This window comes from Apium graveolens, chromosome 6 (assembly GCF_009905375.1).
Source record: "Apium graveolens cultivar Ventura chromosome 6, ASM990537v1, whole genome shotgun sequence".
NCBI classification, from domain to species: Eukaryota; Viridiplantae; Streptophyta; class Magnoliopsida; order Apiales; family Apiaceae; genus Apium; species Apium graveolens.
In genome coordinates, this window is record NC_133652.1 from 124,624,441 (window position 1) to 124,649,557 (window position 25,117).

Here is a 25,117-nt window from a genome sequence, read left to right on the forward strand (position 1 = left end):
GTTAGCAAATGGGTATTTTTTTGATCAAATTGAGTCCAAAAAATTTAAGTAGACCACTCATTACAACTGATTATTAATTTACTTAATTTAATCATTTCATTAAATTTGATAATTGAAATTAACCAAAAATAAAAATTGGAAACATAATTTTGGGCAGACCTTGAACTTCAATATGATGAGTAAAACCGGCTATTTAGCTCAAAGAATTGTGATGAAGTCTGACTTCCATTCTTCTAATTTTAAGATTTCAAAGAATCCAAGTCAGATTTCTTCGTAATTACTTAGCCAAATAGTAAGGTTTAATAATCATATTCAATCTCAAAACTAGCTAGTTCTACTTCTATCCACCTATATTAACATTTTTTAATTTAGAAAAATTTTATTTTCGACTTTAATGAATTGATTAAATTAAGTTAATTAATGATCAGTCCGGATAAAATTTATAATGAGGACACAACCGGTCATTTGATAGTATCCGTACTGCTACATATTTTCAATTTTATGGTTTTAAATGATCAGTCTAAATTAGCAACACAATTTTATTAATATATATAAACATTTTTGACTTGGTATTATTTTATATAGATATATGTATTGCTTCAATTAAAGACTTTAAAGGACATTACTCGTTTATGCATTTAACAAGATTTTTGATTTAGCTCTTTTTTCTAAATGAATATCCACAAAATGATATGTAGATTAAATATTTATGATACGATAAGCTAAACTATTCTTTAGTTATATATGCAGAACTGTATTTTAATCTTCAAATCAATGTTCAACACTAAGAGCAGATATATTTATTAATGATCATATTATCTTTTGAGGAGGATGATAAGTGTAATAGTCACCATATTTAGTTTTTATTAATATATTACTTGGAAAAGAACATTTCTCACTCTTTATCTATCTTTTCTTTGTAAATTGACATGTGCGGAGTTAAAAATTGTTGGTAGAGAAACAAGCTTACAACTTATTGGTTTAACATGTCAACTGTCAAGAGTAGGGGGAAATGGCGCGCAGCAGCTGGTTGTTTTAGATAACGTATAAAAACCAACAAAATCTTCCGCATCAGGTGTTTACAGCCGATGTTTGTACCAAGCCCTGCAGCTGAGAAATCAGATCCCGATCAACTATTGCAAATTAATTATGCAAAGAAGGATTAGGAACATCTAGCTATGATGCCTATCCACACAACTTGTTCTATCGTTTTTTCTTTCTAATTAACAAATTTCGAGGTTGTCGTCGCACATTCATGATAGTAGTGTGGAGTTGACATTATATATATATATATGCAACTAATCAAACGACATTACAGATACACATAGACATATATATAATTTAAATTAGTTAGAGAGAAACAGAAAGAGAAAAAGCACATGCAAACATGTGAATGGGGGAAAATAAAGAGGGGGTTGAAGAAGAAAACTGTTTGGGGGAGACAATCCGGAATAGAAACGGTACCACCCTAAACTAGATTAAAAATATGGCCATGTGAGTAGAGCTTGTTTCTAGGCACTCTACATCAAATTAACAATAATACTAGTATTAGTATGGAGATTACGACCCGCAAGCTATACACCACTGGCTTTTCATCCTATAGATATACCCTGCACTTTTTTATTTTATTTTTTCCCAAGTGTGAATAATTTAGTTATTATAGGTCACAGGGAAATATAAATAAATTTAATTATCAATTATCAAACTGCAAAACGGAATGCAGCAGAGACGTGAATGATGTCAATCGTACTCCCATTACTACATGCAAAATGGGAAATTTATTTTTAAGTACACCGACTTTGTAGAATTAAAAATACTTAAACATATATTTGTATGTTTAAGACGAAGAGAATATAAAAACAAGTATTGATATTATTTCTCTCAAAATGAATCTGATTACATACAGTGATATATAACCTATCACATACTATGTACATCTAGAAATAACACTTTTAAAAATAATCCATAACTCTAACTGTATTTTACTTAAAACAAAAAATAAGTTTAGATTAAAATAACAACACATTTATTTAAAATTAAAACAAAATCTAAATAATAAGTTTAAGATTAATTTCCAACAGACTCTAGCTCTATTAATTTTGTTGTTGATATCAGGGATGAATACGAAGATAACTCAGATTAAGAACATGACTTTAAGAACTAGCCATCTTGCTAACTTTCTTCCTAATTAGTGGAGGTAGGCTTAAACTGACACATACACCAGCTCCTTATCCAACAAGAGATATCAGGGAAGAGGGTAACAAGCAAATATATGTATCCAGATTCGAAAACTAAAAAATGCAACAAATCAAATAAACTGAAAGATCGAAATGAGTTGATATTCCGTGGACAAAGATATGACGTCTATCCATATCCCACGCACATTTGTCGTACTGCATGTGAATGTGAAGTCCAAGGGGATAGCTAGGACATATATGTATATGTTATCAATCTTGTACGATAAAAACATTATTATATATATATTGAATATATAACTAATTCATAAAAACATTGCTAATTCTTAAATCACATAAGCATATAAGAATTAACAATTAAATTAGGAGAAGGTTTTGAGAAAACAAACAGAGATTGAATTTAATCTCGAGTCCAGAAAACTGTCTCCTTAAAGCAGTTTCGCCCAGCACCATCCGTGTTTAGCGACCTGCTTACCAGGATAAAACGAGATACTAGTATAATCGATAGATCGAATATACTCTCAGCGAACTTGAACTGAGCCCGAGAACTATCACCGGAATATTGAAAAAATTTAAGACTAAAGAGACCAAGAATGAAAGAGATGACTCTTATTTCCTTGACTTAATAAAACTGGTGCCCTAAGACTCTATTTATAAAGAGAGGCTTGAAAGGACTTGTTTTTCTTTTCGATGTGGTACATGGTATTTATAAGAAAAACTAAGGAATAGGTTTGTACTACTCTCGATGTGGTACAAAACCACTTTTCATATTAAAAGGTAAAATTTTGGAACATCGGTTCTCATTCACCTTTTACTCATTTTGAGCGTGTTAATATGCGTTGGAATACCCTCGAAGAGAAGAATACGTTCCAATAAATACACACCACTAACACATAATGTGTCTCAATATAGAGTCTCAAAATAATTCACAACTTAGTCTAAAATACTAAGTTTGTCCAACTTAGTCTCAAAATAATTCACAGTGAAATTGGAACGGCCTACTGGCCTACCTTGCTCTGATTCATGAAAACAGCATCTTATTTTTCATCAATTCCATGCATACTTTAGGTTTTTAACGTAATGTAGCTTGTAGCTAGGGTTTCCAGTTTGATGTCTATTTTCATAAATTCCAAAAGTAGTGTCAGGAAAGGTGCATTACTTCTTTCTCCATAGTACCCCAGTTATGTGATCTATATCTCTGATTATAAACTCAAGATTATACCAGATTGTTTATGCAATGTGAGATTTTAGAGATACCCTGTTAATTTCTTTTAGCTATTTTTTTATTTTACCGTGTTTCGGGATATTAAAAGGTTCTTAATTCTTGACAAAGAAGGGTTATTAATTTTTTCTTTTAACCTTAATGAATAAGGAAAATGTACTACGAAGAAGAGACCTAATTAAACAATGGAGTACTCCATTTTATGGGGGTGCATGAACAAAACACGGTATAAGTTTATTTAAGTGACCTCGACTCAATTAGTTTCGTTAAACAAATCGATCTTAAATATGAAGATAAGCTCGGATGGGTAAACGAGTCGAGCCGAGTTTTTTGTCTGTTCGGATCAAACTCGACTCGTTTAACTTGGATTTGGCTCAGACTCGGCTCAAACTCGACTAACTCGATCCGGCTTGGATAAAATTTATATATATTATGAATAAAAAATTATTTATTATTTATAAAAATTTTATATTACAATTTTTCTGTTATTTATTCATAATTTAATTATTTTATAATTATTTTATATTTCTAAATTATGCATATAGTTTTTTTTTGTAAATAAACTATCAAACATTGTAATCACGATATATTGATCTCCGATTCTTTACATTTTTATAAACACTATTATATAACTTGTAATTTATAAAAATTAATTTTAAATATAATATAAAAATATATTTAATTTTTGAAATTAACAATTTAAAAATTAATGTACCATATCTAAAGTTATGAATGTCTCGGTTATTTAAAATAAAATTGAATATGTAATTAAAACTTGATTTGAAAAATAAAATGATATAAATTAGGAAATAAGTGCAGAGTGTGAGCGTATATACCATTTTACAATAAAGAGTAGTATTTGATCTCTGATGTAATTTGCAAAACAGTAGAACTTAGAAAAAAAACTTGTAAAACTATAAATTATATTTTAAGGTTGTCCGAGTAAAAATATATGTGAATATTAGTGGACAGCTCGACACAGTTTGAGTTTGGTTGGGCTCAGTTGTTTGTGAGTAAATTTGTGTTTGGCTCGGTAAATGAGCCGAACTTGAACATCACTTTCGGCTTGGTTATTAAACTCGGCCTAACTTGTTTGAAAAAAATAAAGTTTGACTAAGCTTGTTTGTAAATTTAATATTTTAAATTGGTAAAATGTATGTTATAAAATTTATCTTACGACAACTAGCACAAAAATACAAGCTTCTGCCCAAAACAAACAATATTTAGAAACTGAATTCCCACATTATTCCACATTCTTACTATCTTTTTCTAATTGTTTAGATGGAAAATTCTAAGCTTATTAAAGGCTTGTTTACTTGAAGAAATTTTTTCAATTTTTTATCTTCAAATTCTTTTAAATTTTATGAATTTTCCATTCTTAGAAAATCATTGATAACATGTTTAAAAAACAATGCTTGATTTGAAATTGTTTTCAAAATTTTCAAATTCATTAATCTAATTACTCAATTATCTCTATCAACATCACTACAACAAAAGAGACTTTACCGACCATCAAATTAGGCGTTATAAAGGCAAAATCTGTCGGTATTTACCAATAACGACCGGCCTAAGCGAGGTGGGATTATCCGGGATCGTTATTTATTTTTTTGACCAAATTTTATGTTGCTGACACATATTACTGCCACGTGTGGACGACAAGTATCGGGACCCATCTAACATGTCGGGGACCACTTCCTCACATGTCAATGCCACGTGGAAGTGAGGTCCACAAACACGTAACGTTACACGTCAATCAAATAGGTAAACTCCGACCAACTTATCAACCAACATATTAGTCATTTTAAAGATATTACAACCGATAACTCGGTCGATATTAAAAGCGATTAAGTTGGTTGTTATCAATCTAGAAACTTAATTGGATTTACCTTAATACGACCCAATGAATACCGATGTTTCTTAAGAACGAGGTCATTTTTTTTGTATCCGGTCAGTATTTGTTGCCCATAAATGGTTATTTTTGGTCGTTAATTATGCAGTGCGGTCGAATCCTCTGTAAAAAAAACTTCTTCAATAATAACCTTCCCCACACACAAACACGTCCGGTACAACTATAAACACATTTTACTCAAATTCAAACAAAATAAACACCAATAACATTCAACAAAAATTATATACATTAACCAAACAAATGTTAAACCAACAATATTTGATAATTGTACTACGGTCAACAACTAACTAAATTAACAACCAAATATTTTAAGCAAAGCAACTGTTAAACAAACCATATATACACGTGTTTAGTCAAACCAGCAAATCAAATAAAAGCATAATAAACCAACAATTAATACTACTAATTAGCGACATATGCGCCACCGTCGCCTTCCGCGCCATTTTCCCATTCCCAACCACGTTTATCGTCTTCGTCATGCTCACACTACTCTTTATCCCTGTCCTCGTTGCTTGTGGTGGTTGTGTCATCATCCTTGCCTTCTTGGCCCTCCTTATAGCCTAAAATACATATGAGGTTAAAATGCCTCAAAATAACACTATAAAACCTAAATCGAGAAATTTTAAGATTATACCTCTTGGTACTCCGCCTCATAATTTTTCTAGATTGAGGTGATTAAGGTCCCGACATAACAGGTCACATCTCCAAAAATGGCAGTTGAGAAGACAGCGACACCACCACCTTCCGGATTGGTTCACATTACAACCGTAGCCTGGGTATTGACATTTACTTGCTCGTATGTTGGTTCCTGATGGTATTGAGATAGATTTGCTGCTGAATCTTCCATTATATCCCGGAACACGTTGAAAAAAATACCATTTGCCACAACAAATTCGGCGGTGGGTTGGTTAGAAGATCTGGCGCCATCGGTACGTCGAGCTCTATAAATTGCAGCAAGATCAGGGAGAAGTGTCGATGCCAGAATTCTTAGAAAACCAGCCAGCTCATTTTTTGGAAGTCTTGTAATTCCTGGTGCAAATGTCTCGAGTCACTATTGGATAGGATGTTGGGCTGCCTCGACCCCGCCGGGCATTCTAGCCGATTCAACCTGGTTCTTTTCAATATTATCGGCATAGCGGGCCTATAAAAAAATATATCTATCAACATAAGCATATATAGATGATAAATGATTAAATTGAACGCAATCAAGTAAATGAATAGATAGTAAAAAGTATTACTATCTCCTCCCTTTCGGGTGTGAATACTCGACATTTGGAGGCAACTTGTCAATAGGGACACCGAGAACCTTTTTCGAGTCAAGCTTCGTATACCAAAATTGACGTTCTGGTTTTTCCCTTCATCTTGTAGTCCTATATCCAAAATACTTAATTAGAAAAATAGTTGCGTGATGCTGAAAATGCAAAAACATGAACTTAAAAAATATCAAAATTTTCTTACATCTTCATGCTCGAACGCTTTTGCACCAAATAGGTAAACTCCGACCGGCTTATAAACCAACATATTAGTCATTTTAAAGGTATAATGACTGATAACTCGGTCGGTATAAAAAACGACTAAATTGGCCGTTATCAATCTAGAAGCTTAATTGGGTTTACCTTAATACGACCCAGTGAATACTGACATTTCTTAAGAACGGGGTTATTTTTGTATCTGGTCAGTATTTGTTGCCCAGAAATGGTTATTTTTGGTCATTATTTATGCAGTGCGGTCGAAATTCTCGGTAAGAGAAATTTCTCAACAATTAGCCTTCCCCACACACAAACACGTATAATACAACTACAAACACATTTTACTCAAATTCAAACAACATAAACTCCAATAACAGTTAATAAAAATTATATACATTAATTAACCAAATGTTAAACCAACTATATTTGTTAATTGTACTATGCTCAACAACTAACTAAATTAATAACCAAATTGTTAGGAATATGTGTATTAGTTTGATGATAAGTTAAGCAAAACACTCAAGTAGAAATCTAGTGTTTGTAGCCTCAACGGATAAGACCATCTTGGCTATCCGTTGAAGGAGTAGCCTTACTTAGCAATAAGTTTGGTATTGTAGCACATTTCACTCTCCGGTTTCAAGCTGTAATTCTTAGATGTTGTTAGGAAATAATCAGTCATGTTGACTACTAATGGATGTACAAATAGGAGGGCTAATTGTAAATATTTCATGCCTTGTAATTTTGTATAAGTGAAGAAGTGTCAACGGATATTGAAGACCTTCAACAGATAAGAAACAAAGCTTCAACGGATGTCTCTAATGCTTCAACGGATAATATCCATCAACGGATAAGTGCTTCAACGGATAAAGCTTCAACTGCTAGAGCATCAATGGATAAAGCCATCAACGGATGAAAGCTTCAACGGATGCTCAGTCTCATAGCAGTTGATAGTGACAATTAACAAAGCTGACAGAGGCACATGGATTGACAGAGATGTGGTAGCCTATTTCAGGAACAGCAGAAAAAGCAGCCGTTTTTAGTCTGGTTCAAAATGGAAAGTCAACAGATAATTCCATATTACACTGGATAAAAATGGAATAGAAACAAGTGGAGAACTATTTTCTTATTGTACTTTATCTTTGTCTTCACTTGTAAACTTGGTGATATATAAACCAAGTAGTAGCTAGTAATTATATGTGAATTTTCCCTGAGCTGTTTAGAAATATCAAGAGAGAAAATCATCTAGTTTGTACTAGGAAGCAGCTGTGATTTAATTTTGAATCACAGATTTTCTGAAATAACACATCTCTGGTGGAACAACAAATCCACCAGAAAAGTTTTTAAGTTCTTTGTGTTCATTACATTTGTGTTTGAATATATATCTGTCTGCATCAGCTCCAAGCAATTCACACACATTTGATCACTCAAACACTTAGCCTTACAAACTGCTCAAAACTTGAAAAAGTTTTGAGATTTACATTCAACCCCCCTTCTGTAAGTCTCATTGTTAGTCCACTGGGAATAACAATTGGTATCAGAGCAAGCTCTTAACATATAAAGAGTTTAAAGATCTATTCTGCTAACATCATGAGTGCACAAAAGAACTCTCCTGTTACCATCATGAATAGGAAGGATATTGGTGTAAAGATTCCAGTCCTGGAAAAGGATAATTATCATCACTGGAAAGTGAAGATGCATTTACATCTTCTTTCTCAAGATGAAAGCTACATCAACTGTATTGAAAATGGTCCTCACATCCCTCACAAGGTAGCCACAGCTGCTACTGCAACAGTTGCTGTTGGACAGTCTATTCCCAAGCCAAGAGCAGAATGGACTATTGAAGACATGGAAGAAATCCGCAAGGATAAGAGAGCCATGAACATTTTGTTTAATGGTTTATAACAAGATATGTTTGACAATGTCATCAATTGCCAAACTGCAAAGGAAGTTTGGGACACTGTACAAATCATCTGTGAAGGTACTGAGCAGGTCAGAGAGAACAAAATGCAGCTTCTTAATCAACAGTATGAATATTTTCACTTTGAAGAAGGTGAATCATTAAATGATACCTGCAACAGGTTTCAGAAACTGTTGAATGGATTGAAGCTGTATGGTAGAGTGTACCAAGTCAAGGATTCCAACTTAAAATTTCTTAGGTCTCTGCCAAAGGAATGGAAGCCCATGACTGTCTCTTTGAGAAACTCTCAAGATTATAAGAACTTCACATTTGAAAGATTATATGGAATTTTGAAGACTTATGAACTTGAAATGGAGCAGGATGAGCTGTTGGAAAAGGGAAAGAGAAAAGGAGGAACAGTTGCTCTTGTAGCTGACTGTGAGAAGATGGAAGCCAGGAATGAGGAGAAGACAAGTCTCAAAGTTGGCACAAGCAAATCAGAATCAAGCAAGGGTAAAGAGCAAGTTGCTGAGGATGAAGATAATTCCAGTCAGGATGAATCTGATGATATTGAAGAACATTTGGCCTTTCTGTCCAGGAGGTTTGCAAAGATGAAGTTCAGGAAAAACACAAAGTTCACTAAGCCAAACAAAAACATGGTGGACAAATCAAAGTTCAAATGTTACAACTGTGGCATTAGTGGATACTTTGCAAGTGAGTGTAGGAAGCCAAATTCTGAGAAAAAGAAATTTGAGCAAGTTGATTACAAAAAGAAGTATTTTGATTTGCTCAAACAAAAGGAAAGAGCATTTCTCACTCAAGATGATTGGGCAGCAGATGGGGTAAACGAAGATGATGATGTGGAATATGTCAACCTAGCCCTGATGGCTAATTCTGATGAAAATGAAACTAGTTCATCAAGCAATCAGGTAATTACTACTGATCTCTCTCAGCTCTCTAAACATGAATGCAATGAAGCCATAAATGATATGACCAATGAATTATATCATTTGTGTGTTTCCCTTAAATCTCTAGCAAAAGAAAACACTAGGATCAAGGAGAATAATGTATTTTTAAGTGATAGGAATGCTGTGTTAGAGGATCAGGTAATTGAGCTTGAAAAGATAAAACTTAAATGCCTGACTGTTGAGTGTGAACTAGCAGAAGCTGTTAAGAAAGTGGAAATTCTTTCTAAACAGTTAGAAAGTGAGCAAGAGGTAATCAAGGCCTGGAAAACATCTAGGGATGTCAGTGTTCAGATTGTAAAGGTCCAGGGAATTGAATCATTCTGTGAGGATGCCTGGAAGAAAAACAAAAAGAAGTTAGAATTAATTGATGGATTGTCAACGGATGTGGAATCAACGGATGATGAAAGTTATCCGTTGAAGGAAGAAAAGGAGCATCCGTTGAAGGCTCATCAATTAAAACAGGCAATCTCTTTTAAAAATAAAAATTTAAATAAAAAGAATGATTCAACTCTCAAGAACTTTGTCAAAGAAGGAGCTAGCACATCCAGAGATGTTAGTAAGGTGAATATAGGACATATGACTTTAGATCAGCTAAAAGATTGACTTAAGTTGGTTGAGGATAAGAAGGAAACTAAAAGAAAATCTAAAAGAAATGGGAAGGTAGGGATTAATAAACACAACAATTACACACCTGATAGGTATGCTCCTAGAAAAAGCTGTGTGCATTGTAAAAGTGTTAATCACCTATCTGATAATTGCAAATCTGTTAAAAATGCTCCCATGCCTTCAAATCCCTCCATACCTAACATGTCTATGTCATCTCTGCATGCTATGCCTGTTATGTCTCACCAGAATCCCCATGCACATTTTGCAAACATGCCATACATTAACAATCCTTATTTTACTGCATTTAGTATGCCTCAAATGCCATACAGTATGCCTATGTGGAATAACATGCTTGCACAATATATGCCTTATCAAATTCAATCAAATGTGTTAAATGATTCTGTGACTAACCCTACACTTCAACCAACCACATCTGAGACCAAGGTTGACCCAAAGTTACCTAAGTCAAAAGATGCAGGAGGAATGAAGTCTAGAAAAAAGACTAACAAGGGTGGACCCAAGGAAACTTGGGTACCAAAATCAACTTGATTGATTTTGTTGTGTGCAGGGACAAAGAAGGAATCTATGGTACTTGGACAGTGGTTGTTCAAGACACATGACAGGAGATTTCACCCTGCTCACAGAGTTTAAGGAGAGAGCTGGCCCTAGCATAACCTTTGGAGATGACAACAAAGGATTCACTATGGGATATGGCTTGATTTCAAGAGAAAATGTCATCATTGATGAAGTTGCATTGGTTGATGGTCTCAAACACAATTTATTGAGCATCAGTCAACTATGTGACAGAGGGAATACTGTTTCCTTCAATTTTGAAGCCTGTATTGTCACAAGTAAAAAGGATAATAAAGTGGTTCTAACTGGAGTTAGAAAAGGGAATGTGTACTTAGCTGATTTCAACTCTACAGATGCAGAATCCATTACTTGTCTTCTCAGCAAAGCAAGTCCAGTTGAAAGTTGGCTATGGCACAAGAAGCTGTCCCATTTGAATTTCAAGACAATGAATGATCTAGTCAAAAAGGACTTAGTTAGAGGAATGCCTCTAGTGGAATTCACAAGGGATGGACTATGTGATGCTTGTCATAAAGGAAAGCAAAAGAAAGTATCATTCAGTAAGAAGCTTGAATCTGCAATTGATGAACCACTGCAACTTCTACACATGTATCTTTTTGGACCAGTCAATGTATTGTCAATTTCAAGGAAAAGATACTGCCTAGTGATTGTAGATGATTTCTCAAAGTTTTCATGGGTTTATTTTCTTGGATCAAAGGATGAAGCTAGTGAAATCATCATCAATCATATCAAGCAAGTCAACAATCATCCTGATTTCAAAGTAAGGAATATTAGGAGTGACAATGGAACTGAGTTCAAGAATTCAACCATGAAGATGTTCTGTGAAGAAAATGGGATCATGCATGAGTTCTCAGCTCCAAGAACTCCACAACAAAATGGTGTGGTGGAAAGGAAGAACAGATCACTAATTGAAGCTGCAAGGACAATGCTTGAGGAGTCAAAACTCCCAACTTATTTTTGGGCTGAGGCTGTTAACTGTGCATGTTACACTCAGAATATTTCTCTAATCAATCAAGCAAAATGCATGACTCCCTATCAATTCTTCAAGAGAAGAAAACCAACTTTAAACTTTCTACATGTCTTTGGTTGCAAATGCTACATCTTAAGGAATCAATCTGATCACAAAGGAAAGTTTGATGCAAAGGCTGATGAAGGAATATTTGTTGGTTATTCTGCTGGAAAATCATATAGGGTCTACAATCTAAGAACCAACATTGTCATGGAATCTGTACATGTTGTGTTTGATGATAAAAAGATTGATGGACTAACAGATGAGGGACATCATGAAGGACTCAAATTTGACAATATTGAGATATATTATGATGATAGTGAAGATGAGAATGATGAAGAAGGCATCTCAAGAAGAAACCAGAGTCTGCCTTTGGATAATGCACAGAATGCTGCATCCGTTGAAAGTCATAATTCAGCTTCCGTTGAAAGAAGCAATGCAACATCCGTTGAAAGACAAAGTGCATCATCCGTTGAAGTTCATAACGAAGCATCCGTTGATCACAGTCTGTCAACGGATAATCAATTCACCTCATCAGTTGATAGAACTCCCAATTCCTTTCAAAGGATCAGCAACTCAGGGGGAGTTTCAACAAATCAACATTCTATCTCACATCATGACAATACTGAGGCAACCTCATCAAGGGCTAATCTACCACCTCAAAGGAAATGGACCAAGAATCATCCTTTTGAACTGATCATTGGTGATGCTACATCAAAAGTACAAACTAGAAGGGCTACTCAAGATGAATGTCTGTATAGTAGCTTTCTATCACAGGAGGAACCTAAGCGAGTGGAAGAAGCTCTTTTGGATCCAGATTGGATTTTAGCAATGCAAGAGGAGCTAAACCAATTTGAGAGGAACAAAGTATGGAAGCTGGTACCCAAGCCAAAGAACAAGAGTTCTATTGACACAAAATGGGTATTCAGAAACAAGATGGATGAAAATGGCATTGTCATAAGGAATAAAGTCAGATTGGTTGCTAAAGGCTACTCTCAACAAGAGGGAATAGATTTTGATGAAACATTTGCTCCGGTTGCCAGACTTGAAGCCATCAGAATCTTTCTAGCCTATGCAGCTAATGCCAATTTCAAAGTCTATCAGATGAATGTCAAGAGTGCATTTCTAAATGGGGAATTGGAGGAAGAAGTTTATGTAAGCCAACCTCCAGGTTTTGAAGATCCAAATTTTCCAGACCATGTGTATTATTTGTTGAAAGCACTCTATGGACTAAAGCAAGCACCTAGAGCCTGGTATGAGACTTTATCAAAGTTCCTTCTAGATAATCACTTCACAAGAGGTACTGTTGACAAAACTCTCTTCTTTAGAAATGTTAATGGCTCTAAGATACTTGTACAAATTTATGTAGATGATATTATATTTGGATCTACAGATGATAAACTTTGTAAAAAGTTTGCTAAATTAATGCAAAGTAAATATGAAATGAGCATGATGGGAGAGTTAACTTACTTTCTTGGTTTACAAGTTAAACAAGTTAGTGGTGGAATTTTCATTAGTCAAACTAAATATATTTATGATCTTTTAAAGAAGTTTGACTTAATGGATTGTTCACCTGCAAAAACTCCCATGGCCACTGCTACTAAGCTTGAATTAAACAAGGCTGAAAAGTTTGTGGATATTACAAGTTATAGAGGCATGGTTGGCTCACTTTTATATTTAACTGCCAGTAGACCTGATATTATGTTTTCTACATGTCTCTGTGCTAGATTTCAAGCTGACCCTAAAGAATCTCACTTAGTGGCTATTAAAAGAATTTTCAGATATCTCAAGGGAACTCCAAATCTAGGAATTTGGTACCCTAGAGAGTCTGGTTTTGATCTAATTGGCTACTCAGATGCAGATTATGCAGGTTGCAAAATAGACAGGAAAAGCACAACAGGCACCTGTCAATTTCTAGGGAACAAGCTTGTATCATGGTTCAGCAAGAAGCAGAATTCTGTTTCCACATCAACAGCTGAAGTTGAGTACATTGCAGCTGGTAGTTGCTGTGCACAAATACTATGGATGAGGAACCAGTTATTTGACTATGGTATAACTGTTGACAAAATTCCAATATTTTGTGACAACACAAGTGCCATTGCCATTACTGAAAATCCAGTGCAACACTCAAGAACCAAGCACATTGATATCAAGTACCACTTCATTAGGGAACATGTGATGAAAGGTACAGTGGAACTTCATTTTGTTCCAAGTGAAAAGCAGATTGCAGACATATTTACCAAGCCACTTGATGAATCAACATTCACAAGATTAGTAAGTGAGTTAGGTATGCTTAACTATTCATAATCTATGTCATCTATGTAATCTGTCTTGTAGCCTGAAATGAATTTGCTGCAAGAACAAAGTTGGCTTTAATCAAGACTTATCCTGTCAACGGATATTCCCTATCCGTTGAAAGCCAAAATTGTTCTATCAACGGATATTCGTCATCCGTTGAAAGACAAATACATTTCTGGTAATTTTATCCTTCAACGGATAAAATGGTGTTGTTCATCAACGGATAACTATTTACCTTATCCGTTGATGTGTCACGTCAGTGAGTCACAGCCGTTGATTCTTTTACTCAACCGTTGATACAGATATACAGTGTTGTATGTATTTGTATTTACGGTAGTTTTCAGAATTTCTACAGTTTTATTTATTCCTGAACGGCTGTCACTTACTTAAAAGTATCATTTAATTATTTTATTTATGTTTTAATTCAAGAAAGTATAAAAGCCCAATTGAATTCTCATTTTCACTTTACGCTTTCTTGCAATTATCATTCTCTTTCTCTCTCAATTCTCAAGTTTTTCTCTGCAACCTCTACTCACAACAATGACACCAGTAGTCAAAATTATGTCTCAAACAGGATTTGTTTATGAAAAGAATAATTTCATAGTCTTGGTTGAAAAGAATGAAGCCCATTCTGATTATCACAAGATGATGGACTTCATCAAGAACTGCAAACTAAGCTATGCAATGCTGGAAGCCCCAACCATCTACTGTGAAGTGATTGAGGAAATTTGGACAACTGCAGAGTTCAACTCCACATATATGACTATTGCCTTCTCTCTCAAAGGTAAGGACTATTGCAATTGCATTAATTGTGATGATATACAATCTTGCTTTAAGTTGCCTGAGAATAATGCCATGACACCACATACTGATAAAGATGTCTCTGCAATGCTAGATTCTATAGGCTATGCTTTTGATTCTGCTAGTTTAGGTAGTATTAGAAGGAAAGGCCTTAGGAAAGAATGGAGTTTTCTTGGAGATGCCTTTATTAAGGTTTTCTCTGGGAAGATTAGCAATTTTGATGCTATCACTTCATCTCTTGTTAATATGCTCTATATGCTAGTTTCTGATAGGTACTTTAATTTTAGCAATTGTGTTATGCTAGAATTAGGTTCCAGATTAGGCAACAAAGCTAATAGACCACATAACATCTACTTTGCAAGATTCTTTATGTTATTGGCTAACCATGTTGCTGAAGGTTTGGTTATATCCAATGAGAATAATAAACTCAAATGCTGGGCACAAGAGAAAAGGGTCCTTGCAGACCTTTTGAGAATGAACCTCAACAGCCAGGTGCCATTGGTATACTTGCCAATCATGAATGCACCACAGGTAAGTGAGGTAAATGTTTCTATAACTCCTACTATTTCCAACCCCAATGTTTCTTTGCCTTCTAGTGTGGCTATGGAACCTGTGTCTTTGTCCAAACAGGCTCCTACCAAAGCCACCAAATCTAAAGTTTCCAAAGTCAAGTCAAAGAAACCTACCTCTGTTGTTTCTCAAAAGACAACAGTTGTAACAACTACCATAAACCCTGAAGGGAGTGAACAGGGTGTGAGTGGTGAGGGGAGGGGTGAACATCAAAAAGCCCCCCAGGATAAGGTGGGAGAGGTGAGTGGTACCCAAACCAGCCAAGCCACAGTCTCTCAAAAGACTGTGGTGGTTCAAAAGGAGTCCAACACATTGTTAGGAATATATGTGCATTAGTTTGATGATATGTTTAACAAAACACTTAAGTAGAAATTCAGTGTCTGTAGCCTCAACGGATAAGACCACTTTGGCTATCCGTTGATGGTGTAGCTTTACTTAGAAATAAGTCTAGTGTTGTAGCATATTTCAGTCTCTGTATTTAAGATGTAATTCTTAGAAGTTGAGAGAAACTATGAGTCATGTTGACTACTAGAAGATATGCAGATAGGAAGGCCAATTGTAAATATTTCATGCCTTGTAATTTTGTATAAATGAAGTGGTATCAACGGATGACTTAAAGACCTTCAACGGATGAGAAGCTAAGCTTCAACGGATGTCTCTAAAGCTTCAACGGATAACATCCTTCAACGGATGAGTGCATCAACGGATGAAAGCTTCAACGGATGTTCTGTTGATTAACCGTTGATAAGTGGTAGTTGTACCTACAAACAGAGGCACGTGGGTGAACAGAGATAACTGAAATGTGACAGCCTAATTTCAGGAACATCAGAAAAAGCAGTCGTTCTACTCTAGTATAAAGAGACATTAAGTCAACAAAGTACTGGAGTGAACTGGAGAAGAAACAAGTGGATATCTTACTTTATTTTATATATCCTTGTCTTCACTTGTAAACTTGGTAATACAAAAAAAACCAAGTAGTAGCTAGTAATTAGATAAGAATTTTTCCAGAGTTTTTTTGAAAAATCTTGAGAGAAAAATTATCTAGTTTGTACTAGGATGCAGCTGTGATCAAATTCTTAGATCACAGAATTTCTGAAATACCATCTCTGGTGGAACAACAAATCCACCAGAAAAGTTTTTAAAGGTTTATTGTGTTCTTTACATTTGTGTTTGAATATATATCTGTCTGTATCAGCTTAAAGCAATTCACACACTTGTTCATCTTGAACACACAGTCTTTATAAACTGCTCAAAACTTGAAAAAGTTTTGAGATTTACATTCAACCCCCCTTCTGTAAATCTCATTGTTAGTTCTCTAGAAATAACAATTGGTATCAGAGCAGGCTCTTGACAAACAAAGAGTTTAAAGATCTTGGAATCTAACAAAGATGAGTAAGAAGGATATTGGAGTAAAAATCCCAGTTCTTGACAGAGACAGTTATCACCACTGGAAGGTGAAAATGCACCTTCATCTACTCTCCCAAGATGAAGGTTATGTAAACTGTATTGAGAATGGTCCTCACATTCCCCACAAAGTAGCCACAGTTGCTACGGCCACAATTGCTGTTGGTCAATCCATTCCAAAACCTAGAGCAGAATGGACAATGGAAGACACAGAAGAAGTCCACAAGGATAAGAAGGCTATGAACATTTTGTTTAATGGTCTTGACAAGGATATGTTTGATAATGTGATAAATTGCTCAACTGCCAAAGAGGTTTGGGACACAGTCCAGCTGCTGTGTGAAGGTACAGAACAAGTAAAAGAGAACAAGATGCAGCTTCTCATTCAACAGTATGAGTATTTTCATTTTGAAGAAAATGAATCTTTAAATGACACATTTAACAAATTCCAAAAGCTGTTGAATGGATTGAAGCTGTATGGTAGAGTGTACCAGGTGAAGGATTCAAATCTTAAATTCTTAAGATCCTTGCCAAAGGAATGGAAACCCATGACTGTCTCCTTAAGAAACTCTCAGGATTATAAGGACTTCACTCTTGAAAGATTATATGGAATCTTGAAGACTTATGAACTAGAGTTGGAACAGGATGAGGTATTGGAGAAGGGGAGAAAGAAAGGAAGTTTAGTTGCATTGGTAGCTGAAAATGAGAGGGAATGCAGACAAGAAACTGTGAGATCTACATCAAACTCCAAAGATGGTACAAGATATCAGGAATCAAGCAAAGGAAAAGAGCAAGTTGCTGAGAATGAAGACAACTCCAGTCAAGATGACTCTAATAGTGTTGATGAGCATCTTGCATTTCTGTCCAGGAGATTTGCAAAGATGAAGTTTAAGAAAAACACTAGAGCCACTAAACCTCATAAGAACATGGTGGATAAATCAAAGTTCAAGTGTTTCAATTGTGGTATAAGTGGACACTTTGCAAGTGAGTGCAGAAAGCCAACTTCTGAAAAGAAGAAATTTGACCAAGTAGATTACAAGAAGAAATATTTTGATCTGCTCAAGCAAAAGGAAAGGGCTTTCATTACTCAAGAAAAAGATTGGGCAGCTGATGGAGAGGAAGAGAATGAAGATGTGGAGTATGTCAACTTAGCTCTCATGGCTGATTCTGAGGAAAATGAAGTTAGTTCATCAAGCAATCAGGTAACAACTCAGGTAATCACTACTGATGTAACACAACTTACTAAAGAAGAGTGCAATGATGCTTTTAATGACATGTCTACTGAATTGTATCATTTGCGTGTGTCTCTTAAATCTCTTGCTAAAGAAAATAGTAGGATTAAAGAGAACAATCTGTTTTTAAGTAATAGAAATGCTATATTAGAAGATAAGTTGATTGACCTAGAGAAAACCAAGCTGCATTGTATATCTGTTGAGAATGAACTAGCTGAATCTATTAAGAAAGTAGAAATACTTTCTAATCAATTAAAGAGAGAGCAAGAGGTGATTAAAGCCTGGAAAACATCTAGGGATGTTAGTGCTCAAATTGCCAAGGTCCAAGGAATTGAATCATTCTGTGAAACTGCCTGGGATAAAAACAAAAAGAAACTGGAATTAATTGATGGGCTGTCAACGGATGTGGAATCAACGGATGATGAAGGTTATCCGCTGAAGGAAGAAAATGAGCATCCGTTGAAGGTTCCTCAATTAAAACAGGCAGATGTTTCTATTAGTGAAAATCTAAAGAAACTCAACAAAAAGTTTGGTTCAACTTCCAAGAACTTTGTTAAAGAAGAAGCAAGCACATCCAAAGATGTCAGTAAGGTGAATATAGGGCACATGACCTTAGAACGGTTAAATAATAGGCTCAAGATGGTTGAGGATAAAAAGGAAACTAAAAGAAAATCTAACAGAAATGGGAAGGTAGGTGTTAACAAACATAACAATTACACACCTGATAGGTATGCTCCTAGAAAAAGCTGTGTGCATTGTAGTAGTGTTAATCATCTATCTGCTAATTGCAAATCTATTAAGAAAACCCCATAACTGTACCCTCTTCCATGCCTAACATGTCTGCATCATCTCTACATGCTATGCCTACTATGTCTCAACAGAATCCTTATGCACATTTTGCAAACATGCCATATTTTAACAATCCTTATCTTGCTGCATTTAGTATGCCTCAAATGCCATACAATATGCCTATGTGGAATAACATGTATGCACAATCCATGCCTTATCATATTCCAAATGTGCTAAATGATTCTGTGACTAACCCTACACCTCAACCAACTACATCCAAGACCAAGGTTGACTCAAAGTTACCTAAGTCTAGAGATGCAGGAGGAATGAAGTCTAGGAGAAAGGCTAACAAGAATGGACCCAAGGAAACTTGGGTACCAAAATCAAATTGATTGATTTTATGGTGTGCAGGGAAATAGAAGAAATCTATGGTACTTGGACAGTGGCTGTTCAAGACACATGACAGGAGATTTCTCCCTGCTCACAGAGTTTAAGGAAAGAGCTGGCCCTAGCATAACCTTTGGAGATGACAGCAAAGGGTTTACTATGGGATATGGCTTGATTTCAACAAGGAATGTCATCATTGATGAAGTTGCATTAGTTGATGGTCTCAAACATAACTTACTGAGCATCAGTCAACTATGTGATAAAGGGAATATAGTTTCCTTCAATTCTGAAGCCTGTGTTGTCACTAGTAAGAAAGACAACAAAGTGGTTCTAACTGGAGTTAGAAAAGGAAATGTGTACTTAGCTGACTTCAACTCTGCAAATGCAGAATCTATTACTTATCTCTTCAGCAAAGCAAGTTCAGTTGAGAGTTGGCTATGGCACAAGAAGCTATCCCATTTGAATTTCAAGACAATAAATGATCTAGTCAAAAAGGACCTAGTAAGAGGAATTCCTCTTGTTGAATTCTCAAGGGATGGTTTGTGTGATGCTTGTCAGAAAGGCAAACAAAGGAAAGCATCATTCAAAAAGAAGCTTGAAACAACAATTGATGAACCATTACAGCTGCTACATATGGATTTGTTTGGACCAGTCAATGTATTGTCAATTGCAAGAAAAAGATATTGCTTAGTGATTGTAGATGATTTCTCAAAGTTTTCATGGCTCTATTTTCTTGGATCAAAGAATGAAGCAAGTGAAATCATTATCAATCACATCAGGCAAGTCAATAATCATCCTGACCTGAAGGTTAGGAATATCAGGAGTGACAATGGAACTGAGTTCAAGAATTTATCAATGAGGCTGTTCTGTGAAGAAAATGGAATCATGCATGAGTTCTCAGCTCCAAGAACACCTCAGCAAAATGGGGTAGTTGAAAGAAAGAACAGATCTTTAATTGAGGCTGCCAGAACAATGCTTGAAGAATCAAAGTTACCAACATATTTCTGGGCTGAAGCTGTTAATTGTGCCTGTTTCACTCAAAATATCTCTTTGATCAATCAAGCTAAAGGCATGACTCCTTATCAGTTGTTCAAGAGAAGAAAACCAACTCTAAACTTTCTTCATGTCTTTGGATGTAAATGCTTTATACTAAGGAATCAATCTGACCATAAAGGGAAGTTTGATGCAAAGGCTGATGAAGGGATATTTGTTGGTTACTCAGCTGGAAAATCTTATAGGGTCTACAATCTAAGAACCAACATTGTTATGGAATCTGGCATGTTGTGTTTGATGATAAAAAGATTGATGGACTAACAGATGAGGGACAATATGAGAGACTCAAATTTGACAACATTGAGATATATTGTGATGATAGTGAAGAGGAGACTGATGGAGATAACACTTCAAAAGGGATTCAAAACATGCCCTTGGATAATGCACAAAATACTGCATCCGTTGAAAGTCAGAATTCTGCATCCGTTGATAGAGGCAATGCAGTATCCGTTGAAAGACATGGTGTATCATCCATTGAAGTACTAAATGAAGCATCCATTGATCATAGTTTATCAACGGATAATCGATTTACATCATCAGTTGATAGAACTCCAAGTTCCCTGCAAAGGACCAACAACTCAGGGGGAGTTTCAACTAGTCAACACTCTGTCTCACATCATGACAATACTGAGGCCACCTCATCTAGAGCACATCTTCCACTTCAAAGGAAATGGACCAAGAATCATCCCTTTGAACTGATCATTGGTGATGCATCATCTAAAGTGCAAACAAGAAGAGCTACTCAAGATGAATGTCTGTATAGTAGTTTTCTATCTCAGGAGGAACCTAAGAAAGTGGAAGAAGCCTTATTGGATCCAGATTGGATATTAGCTATGCAGGAAGAGCTAAACCAATTTGAGAGAAACCAAGTTTGGAAGCTGGTACCCAAACCAAAGAACAAGAGTCCTATTGACACAAAATGGGTATTCAGAAACAAGATGGATGAAAATGGCATTATCATAAGGAATAAAGCCAGATTGGTTGCTAAAGGCTATTCTCAGCAAGAGGGAATAGATTTTGATGAGACATATGCTCATGTTGCAAGACTTGAAGCCATCAGAATTTTTCTAGCCTATGCAGCTCATGCCAATTTCAAAGTCTATCAAATGGATATCAAGAGTGCATTTCTAAATGGGAAATTAGAGGAAGAAGTCTATGTAAGTCAACCTCCAGGATTTGAAGATCCAAATTTTCCAGACTATGTATATTATCTGTTGAAAGCACTCTATGGACTGAAGCAAGCACCTAGAGCCTGGTATGAAACCTTATCAAAATTTCTTTTGGAGAATCACTTCACTAGAGGTACTGTTGATAAAACTCTCTTCTTTAGGAATGTTAATGGCTCTAGTATACTTGTTCAAATTTATGTAGACGACATAGTATTTGGTTCTAAAGATGATAAACTTTGTAAAAAGTTTGCTAAGCTAATGCAAAGTAATTATGAAATGAGCCTTATGGGAGAACTAACCTATTTTCTTGGTTTACAAATTAAACAAGTTAGTAATGGAATTTTCATTAGTCAAACTAAATATATTCATGATCTTTTAAAGAAGTTTGACTTAATGGAATGTTCATCTGCAAAAACTCCCATGGCCACTGCCACCAAACTTGAATTAAATAAGACTGAAAGGTCTGTGGACATTACAAGTTATAGAGGCATGGTTGGTTCACTTTTATATTTAACTGCTAGCAGACCAGATATAATGTTTGCTACATGTCTGTGTGCTAGATTTCAAGCTGATCCTAGGGAGTCTCACTTAATAGCTATCAAAGGGATTTTCAGATATCTCAAGGGTACACCAAATTTAGGTATTTGGTATCCTAGAGAATCTGGCTTTGATCTAATTGGTTATTCAGATGCAGACTATGCAGGTTGCAAAATAGACAGGAAAAGTACAACAGGCTCCTGCCAATTCCTGGGAAACAAGCTTGTATCATGGTTTAGCAAAAAGTAAAATTCAGTCTCTACTTCTACAGCTGAGGCTGAATACATTGCTGCTGGAAGTTGCTGCTCTCAAGTGTTATGGATGAGAAATCAACTCCTTGACTATGGACTTCATGTTGATAGAATTCCTATCTTTTGTGATAACACAAGTGCCATAGCCATAATAGAGAATCCTGTACAGCACTCAAGAACCAAGCACATTGATATCAAGTACCACTTCATTAGGGAGCATGTCATGAATGGTACAGTGGAACTACATTTTGTTCCAAGTGAACAACAAATTGCAGACATATTTACCAAGCCACTTGATGAATCAACATTCACAAGATTAGTAAGTGAGCTAGGTATGCTTAATTACTCTTAAAATTCATGTCCTTATTGCAATTTGAATTGAAGCCTGAAATATATTAGTTGCTAGAACAAATTTGACTTTTAACAAAGTTTATACCATCAACGGATGTTTCCTATCCGTTGAAAGTCAAAATTGCTCTATCAACGGATATTCATTATCCGTTGAAAGACAAATACATTTCTGGAATTTTTATCCGTCAACGGATAAAACTGAAGTACCTTTCAACGGATGACAATTTGCCTTATCCGTTAAAATGTCACATCAGTCGATTCAGGTGTTTCACAGCCGTTGATTCTATTTTCTTAACCGTTGATACTCATACATACATCTGTATGTATTGGTTTTAAAGGTAGTTGTTAGAATACTTACAGTTTATTCTTAAACGGCTGAAATTCACTAACATATACTTATTGAAAGCATATAAGCCCTTCTGATTTTTCATTTTTACTTTACGCTTTCTTAAAATTTCAAGCATTTACCATTTTCTCTCTGCAAAACCTTCAAGTTATTCTCTGCAATTTCTACTCACAACAATGGCACCAGTCGTGAAAATTATGTCTCAATCTGGGTTCATCTATGAGAAGAACAATTTCATAGCTTTGGTAGAAAAGAATGAAGCCCATTCAGACTATCACAAAATGATGGACTTCATCAAAAACTGTAAACTTAGCTATGCAATGCTGGAAGCCCCAACGATTTACTGTGAAGTAGTTGAGGAGATTTGGACAACTGCTGAGTTCAACTCCATAGATATGACTATCTCCTTCACTCTCAAAGGTAAAAATCACTGTATTAACTGTGATAATTTACAAGCATGTTTTAAATTACCTGAGAACAATGCCATGACACCACACACTGATAATGATGTATCCAGCATGTTAGATTCCATAGGTTATTCTCTTAACTCTGCTAGTTTAGGGAGTATTAGAAGAAAAGGCCTTAGGAAAGAATGGAGTTTTCTTGGGGATGCCTTTATAAAGGTTTTCTCTGGGAAAATTAGTAATTTTGATGCCATAACTTCATCTCTTGTTAATATGCTCTATATGCTTGTTTCTGATAGGTATTTTAACTTTAGCAACTATGTGATGCTAGAATTGGGTACTAGATTAGGTAACAAAGCTAATAGACCTAATAACATCTATTATGCTAGATTCTTTATGTTATTGGCTAACCATGTTGCTGAAGGATTGGTCATAATCAATGAGAATAATAAACTCAAGTGCTGGGCACAAGAGAAAAGAGTTCTTGCAGATTTATTGAGAATGGATCTCAACAGCAGTGTGCCATTGGTATATTTACCAATCATGAATGCACCTCAGGTATGTGAGGTAATTGCTTCTACAACTCCTACTTCTTCCAACCCCTCTATTTCTTTATCTTCTAGTGTGGCCATGAAATCTGTGACAATGCCCCAACAGATTTCTACCAAGGTCACCAAAACTAAACTTTCAAAATCAAAGACAAAGAAAACCACCTCTGTTGTTTCTCAAAAGACAACAGTTGTAACACCAACCATTAACCCTGAGGGGAGTGAACAGGGTGTGAGTGGTGAGGGGAGGGGTGAACATCAAAGAAACCCCCAGGATAAGGAAGGAGAGTTAAGTGCTTCCCAAGCTAGCCAAGCCACAGTTTCTCAAAAAGCTGTGGTGGTTGAAAAGGTATCTAGCACATCCCTAGTTGCATCCTCCCAAAAGGATGTTACTATTGTAATAGTTCCCAACCAGGAACACAGAACAAACGAGGGAGGGACACTGAAGCCAAACACTCACCAACAAAAGCTTTTATTAGAAGAAAGAAGGCTAGAACCCAATCTTCTACACAGGGTGCACACACTGCACAGATACATCCATCTGTATCTATGCCTTCTCAAACTCAGTTTGATGTGGCTCCAATAAATGTGGAGTCACAGCCCCATTCTCTCACAATAATCACACATCAATCACCAAACACTTCAACACCATCTCTGGATGTGGATATGTTATTCCCATCAATTCCTGATTCTCCCTCTTTACAGCTCAGGGAGGAGCCCCACTCAAATACAGGTGATCATCATCTCTTAGATGATTTGTTGGATCACCCGCAAATTCTTTCAGATATAATTGAAGGATCTGTGTCACCACATCTCAAATCAATCTACACAGATTCAACAGTTATATCACTTTCAATTTCAACTTCTTTTCCTTCTTCAACGGATATCACTCATCCGTTGACAAGTGGTTGCTCTTCAACGGATAAGCTTAACAGCAGTTATCCGTTGATAACATCAGTTTCACCTTCAACGGATATTCCACATCCGTTGATAGTCTCTCCACACATAACTGAATCAATTCCAAGTGTAGAAGACATGAATACTGTGCAATCACTCTTAGAATTGAGGGAAGGGAGTGAAAATTTGAGTTAGAGGCTGGGTTGCTCCCAGGCAA